This window comes from Lepidothrix coronata, unplaced genomic scaffold (genome assembly GCF_001604755.1).
Source record: "Lepidothrix coronata isolate B3197 unplaced genomic scaffold, Lepidothrix_coronata-1.0 Scaffold33, whole genome shotgun sequence".
Classification (NCBI taxonomy): domain Eukaryota; kingdom Metazoa; phylum Chordata; class Aves; order Passeriformes; family Pipridae; genus Lepidothrix; species Lepidothrix coronata.
The window spans coordinates 5873979-5880706 of NW_016690213.1; positions in this window are offsets into that span (position 1 = coordinate 5873979).

Consider the following 6728-nt stretch of genomic DNA (forward strand, 5'->3'; position numbering starts at 1 on the left):
ACTGATCACAGCATTCTGTTTTGCTGCATTGTTAAAACTCACTTCAGTAGGGCACTTTTGCGGACTCCTTTAGTATTTAATTGGATTGCTTGAGGGATTAATAGCATGTATAAGTTTAATTAAGGGTAATAGAACTTATTAAATGATTTATTTAACTTAATATGTCAATGTGAAATTGAAATGCTTCAGTATTTCATCGTGTTTCAATTTGCACCGTAATTACTTTCCATTTTTATCATCTAAAATTCTTGTTTCAGTTTCGTTAGATCAGCTATCAGCATACTCTGGCAGTAATTCCAGTTAAGAATCTCCAGTTAATATACCTAGCTAGTAGGTATACTAAGTAGCTTTTTAAAAAAAAATACAAGTTTTGAACAGTGTTTTGTGTTCAAATTGCAGCTTTTGCATAAACCTCCACTTTGCTGAGTCTTCTCAAAGTGGCTGAATGTGTTTGGTGACTATGAGTATATTCCAGTTTTCTTTGTGTTGACGGCATTAGCATAAACTTTGTCATACAGATTTTACCAGTTAAACAACTATGTAACATTGATTTTCTGGCTGTGTGTTGCACCTTTAAAAGCATATGAAGACTTAACCATCATCTTATAAACAATAAGATTCACTGGTCTCCAAATAGATCAATCCATATCAGGTTTTCTTGTAATGCTGTAAAACTGATGTCTGTTAAGAACAGTTTTTATCCTTGCTGACCAGCTGCAGAATTTAGGAAGACAGCAGTCTTTTGAAGAGGAATGAATTGCAGTTTGATTGGCTATCCATGCTGTAAATGTGGTACTAAAAGTTCAGGGAGAGAGTTTCAGCAAGCATCTATCTGCTTCTGTGGCTTTCCAGATAGGGGATGTTTAGATCATGTGATAATCAAAAAGGTTTTTAGCCTCCTACTAGTCTGGTCAGTTACATGATTAAATCAATATGAAAATTCCTTTTGATTAATCAGTTTTGAACACTGTCAACTTCTGGCATTGTTCTGTGGGAAAGAGCTACACAGCTCAACTAACCATTATGTTAAAGATTGTCTCATTTTGTTTACTCTGACCCAGTCATAATTCCATTTTGTGCTGCCTGGGTCTTTCTTTGAAAGAGGATAAATAATCATTTGCTATTCACCTTTTTCATGCCACTCAGATCACTGATATATCCTTCCTCAGCCATTTCTTTTTCCAACTGAAAATTCTTCCCCTGTTTGTCTTCATAAAGACACATCCCATCATTTTGGTCATCTGTATCAACTTTCATCTCTTCTATTTTACTGTATCCCTTTTGAAGACAGGGAGTAGAATCACGTAATATTCAATATGTGGATGCAGTGTGGATTGTTACAACGACTACTGTGTTCAGTTTTGTTTTCTGTTACATTTTTACATCTTCTTTTCTTAGTCCAAGTTTGTTCTCAGTTATTTCACAGGCTGTCCCAGATGATGTCAGTTGTAACTAATACGCATGCTTTCTAATAGATTCTCCAACCATAATGAAAACAGGTTCTGTCCAGCTCTTTATGAAAATAGGTTAAATAGGAATTTAACTAGTGCAAAATGCTGCCTTGGTACAGGTTTCCACTTTAGCAGTAAACCTTTGATGGTTACCTTCTCAGTATGATTTTCCTACTACTTTTGTACCCCTTATATATAGCTATGTTTAAACTGTCTTTCCCTAGCTTGCTTGTATTGTGTGCAACAAATATTTTCCCAGAATCAAGATACAGGACATGCTCTACTCCCCTTCTATTAATACAGGCTCTTACTGTGTTCTGGAATATCCCTTCTTTTGACTCGTTAGCTACAATGAAGGGGAGAAAGAAAAAAGGTTTTCTTAGCACATTGGGAAAGTGTATATATGTGCCAAAATAGTTTCCACTCCATCTTTCCTTTTACCTCATCATTGCTATGGAATTAGGAGATAAGAGCAGCAGCCTAAGTTGGAACACAAATTGCCACTATAAATATTGTGAAACGATTATGTAAGACTGTCCAAAATTTGGAAAAGCATTAAAGAACTTTTACATTTGTACACAGATGTTTAATCTTTGGGAAAGAAATCAATTAGGAAGAAGTCAGTGACCTGGAGTCTGTTGCTGATCAGGGCACTGGATTGAGAACTGAATTGAGCATTGCATACACTTGTCATCACCATCTAATGCTACCAGTTTGATCCAGTGTCTTATGTACTACAGGAAGTAGCATAAAGATAAGACTTGTAGTAGCATCAAGAGTCAACGCTGGGCTGATGGTTGTCTGTGCCAATGTACATTCTCATTCCTCCAAAGCTATTAAGACAAATATGCGAAGGTGCCATGCCTCCAGGATTGGTGCCACAAAGAGGAAAGTAAAGATCAGAAGTCCTGCTTTTGGCATACACAAGCTGTTAGGTTAGTTTTTTAATTAGCTGTAACCTTGACAATCTTTTAGGAATAGGCCAGATATTCCTTGAGTGACAGTAAATGCATCTCTGCTCAGATATGTTTATCAGATGGTGACAGAGAGATGAAGAGACTGGAACACCAACATGAAGAACTGTGTCTAAATGTCAGAAATGCACTTGTTACTTGCACTTTCACATAGGAAAAAAATGGGTACAGTTGCCTAAGCAACTCTCTATTTTCATTGACACGAGTGGCATGGAGCTTGAGACTTCAAAATTGTGCAAAGGGAGAGATATTATTATGGCCATTTTACTAATCATCGAACTGAAACTAGGTGCCATGGTGGTGATTTGCTTCTTATTATGTCAGTATAAAGTCAGCAGAAGTGCTAGGGAAAAGAGTGTGGGTGAAGCTCGTGAGTGCTCCAGCTGCCCCAGTGTACGTGAGCACAAGGTGTTTTCCAAGCCATGCTTTGCTAAATACCAGCTGGTGGTCTCCTGTGAAAGGACTTCGTGGCTGCTTGGAGTCCTCTTCATTCCTCTTTGCAGTCAAAAGCGATGTGCGCTCAGATATAGTAGTTGATGAATGGCTTTAAACTGACAGAGAGCAGATTTAAATTAGGTATTAGAAAGAAATTCTTTACTGTGAGGGTAGTGAGGCACTGGAACAGGTTACCCAGAGAAGCTGTGGATGCCCCAGCCCTGGCAGTGTTCATGGCCAGGTTGGATGGGGCCCAGAGCACTCTGGTCTAATAGAAGGTGTCCCTGCCCATGGCAGGGAGCTGGAACTAGATGATCTTCAAGGTCCTTTCCAACCCAGGCCATTCTATGATTGTATGCATGAAGGAGGTGGGATTTTCTGGTTTTACAGTGGGATAAACTGTTTATTGAAACAGTCACGCCCAGGCAGAGTTTGAGAACCTCTGTGTTCTGGGAAAGGTATTTACTCAGAGTCTTGGTAATCAAAAAAGAACATTTTCTGTTGGTTTTTGGTTAATGAGCAGTGAGAAGTAGGCAAAGATATCAGGCACATGGAGGCACATTTTTCTAAATAATGATATGGTTGATTAAGGTGAGCAGATTGAGGGTCAAAGAGATTATGCAGATCTCACTTAGGTAAATGTTTATGTTAGGGTGGGGATCACTGTCCTGTTTAGAATTAAACTTAAGACCTTTAACCTCTGCTTGTTGAAACAATGTGGAGACATTTTTTCTTCAATTAAATTATATGCTAACCCTTGCATGCTAGTGCATTGTAGCTGCACTCTTATTATCCTTCTCTAATGGACAGGAGCTGAACTTCCTAGATCTTGGATTCTGCTATTCAGGGTTTAGGATGCTACTCTACTGAAGTAGAGGGTTGTGTGAAATCCCTCAAACACCACATTCTAGCTGTTGAACTGCAGCCCTTGGTAACCCCAAGACCAGTCCTGCCTGAGTTGTCTCACTGAAAAGCTGGTGTTCTAGAGCAGGTTTTTTTCCAGACTTTTCCAATCCCAAATATAGGGCCAACTTTTTAAGCAGCTGTCGTCATGAAACTCTATGACATGTATTCCCATTTTACATCTGGTCATAGAGGACAGCCTGCTAGCTAAAATCATTGGTGTGTTCAGTCTACCAAATATGGGTCATAAATTGCTGATCCAAAGTCCACCTTACAGTGAGTCCCTTCTATTGTTGATTGGATAGTCACCTTGCACTATAGATACAAGGTTACTGTGACATTACATCCCATTGCATGTCACCAGTGCTGGCTTGACCGGGCAGAAGCTGGACAAATACTGACTTTGGTGGGAGAAGAAATGAAAAACTCTGCAGAACACCAATATTCTGACAAGTTGAAGGGCTACAAAAGCAACATTAAACCATCAGTTTTTAATACCACCAAAGATCTCCTTTCTCCAGAAGAAGTCAACTTACGTACAACATCGTCTCAGCGCACCCCTGTGTACTATCAGGTGTTAGCCTTCTGAGAGACCTGTACCAAGTGCTGAACTGTCAAGCTGTTCATCTCAGTGACATTATCCTTTCTCTCATTTGCTCATTCAGGGTTTGAAGTAGCATACTGAAGCGGCATTTGGCACTGGATAATAATGCTGCCACCAGGTATTTGGTTGATACGCTGCGAGAGGATCTCCAGCTGCAAGACTTCAAATGCAAGAGCTTTACTGATTTTTTTCTTGTTAATATTCTTGTGTATGTTGGGAGAAGAGTCTGGGTGATGAAGAGAAATGGAGAGTATTAATTTTCATTTAGTGAGCTGTCTAGAAATAATTTGAACCACCCCCATAGCTGAACAAGTAGATTTCAGAGCCAGGGATGTTATCAACACCAATAAAAATGCAGTTGTCATATAGTTTAGACACTATGCATGGACAAAAACTTTCTGGGATATCACTCATGCAAACTGAAAGTATTTCTATAACCTCTGACCCTGCTTGTAAACAGCAGATTCCAGGAATTCTGCTGGAAACCATACATTAGTAAGGCAAAACTGTACTTAGCAATAAACATGCTTCCCTCAGTGAAAGAATCTGGAAGTGGAAGAATGCAAGACCTTGAGATGAACTGCTGATTATGGGGAAACCACTGAGGCCACCTCCTGCCTAACAGCTGGGAAAACACCCATCCTTGCAGAGCTGCCGGTGGAAATACGTAAACCAGACATGGCTGTGGTGCGTGAGCACCTCGTTAACACGCTATCAGGCGGTCACAGGCAGTGGCTGTGCAGTGCCAGGAGCGAGCACACATATGATTGAAGCTCGCTCTGGCATGAAACAGGAAGTCATCAAAGGGATCCAAAGAACTGAGAGGGATGGTAGGAGGGTTATTTTAATGGCAGCAGGAGGACAGACAAGCAAGTAGGTGAGAATGGGAAAGACAGAAAACCCAGTAGCAGTCAAAAATGAAAAATGTCCTTGGAACTGGAGAAGTTTCCAATGTTCATGGAAAATGGTGAGAAGATTGCTGAAAGGTGATTGAGGGAGGAAACTGAATCTTGCGTATCAATAGGAGGGAACAAAAAGAATTCGAAGTAGATGTCTGTACTTCAAGGACATAAGCCCAAGCTCCTTTTAAAATAGCTAGCATGAGCACTCTTACCTCAGCAATGCAGCCTCATGTTCGGGTATCTGTCTGGCACCTGAGGGAGGGGAGTTCACAATCAACTGAGAACTCAATGTGGCTGCTGATTACATCATCAGGAGTAAAGAGCCATCTGGTTTAAAGCTCATCCAGAGTGTTCATACACAATATGACCTATCCTGGAGACACATCTAAAGAAAAACTCAAAGGTGGTTGTGTCCATGGAAAATACACCACAGCATTACAACTCTGCCATCATCTCCTTCCCAAAAGTACCTTCACAAGGCTCTTGCATTCAGCTTTTTGAAGAGAAGGACAGAATTTTAAAATCCAGTAGTACATTGTTTTTTTAAATCCAAGCTTTATACCCTATGGGCAGATGGCATGCTAGGGTTTTCTCCAAAAAAAGTGAAGGTGGATTGTTCTAATATAAAATAGAATGAAGCTCTGTTATCGGTGGTGCATATTGGTGTTGTATACGTCAACAAAAGGTAGGGAAATCCTCAGGTAAAGACTTAAGATGGCAGTTCATTGCTATTAGACCACTGCCGTCATAATGCTGCACCAAATGGACACACTGTTTTCAGTGTTGTCCTTCGTGTTCACTTAGCAATGCAAGAAAAACTTTTCATCTAACAAAGGCAATAAAGCAAAACTATGCCATAGAACTAAATATGAGAGCTATTTAATAACTCCTTAACTTCCATGTAGAAGATAGAAAAAAAGGCTAATGAAAATAAGTTCTGTATTTAGAGTGTGTTTTAATTTATCAACATTCAGACTTCTCCTCTGAGTGCTCAGTTTTTCAGAATAGAAAACTAGCACACTATTACTGGTAGACCAAGCTGACAAAAGGGGTACTTGGCAAAGTCTTGGGTTTTAGCCCAGAAGATCTTAGTACTTGCAGTGTGCTGTGATAGTTAGGCCAGCATGTCAGCCCATGGTGGCTGAAAGGGGTGAACCTGGCCATCTCCCTCTGCTCTCAGCCATGTGATCCCAACTTTGTGGGCACTGTGAGCTGAGATTCAAGGGTGCTTTGTGCTGTACTCCATTTCTCCTCGTTGCTTGTCAGTTCACTGAAACTTTCATGTGGGAAATGTTGCAGGTCTGCATCCATGCTCTTATTTACAATGTGTAGAGTCCATCAAGCACACTCCCCTGCACAAAGAGGGCAGTTACCCTCCCTGCCTCTTAGAGTTTCCAGTTTGCACTGCTGGCCTTGTGCTGGCTCTGGCAATTGCCTAACCTTTTTTGGGACAATCCAG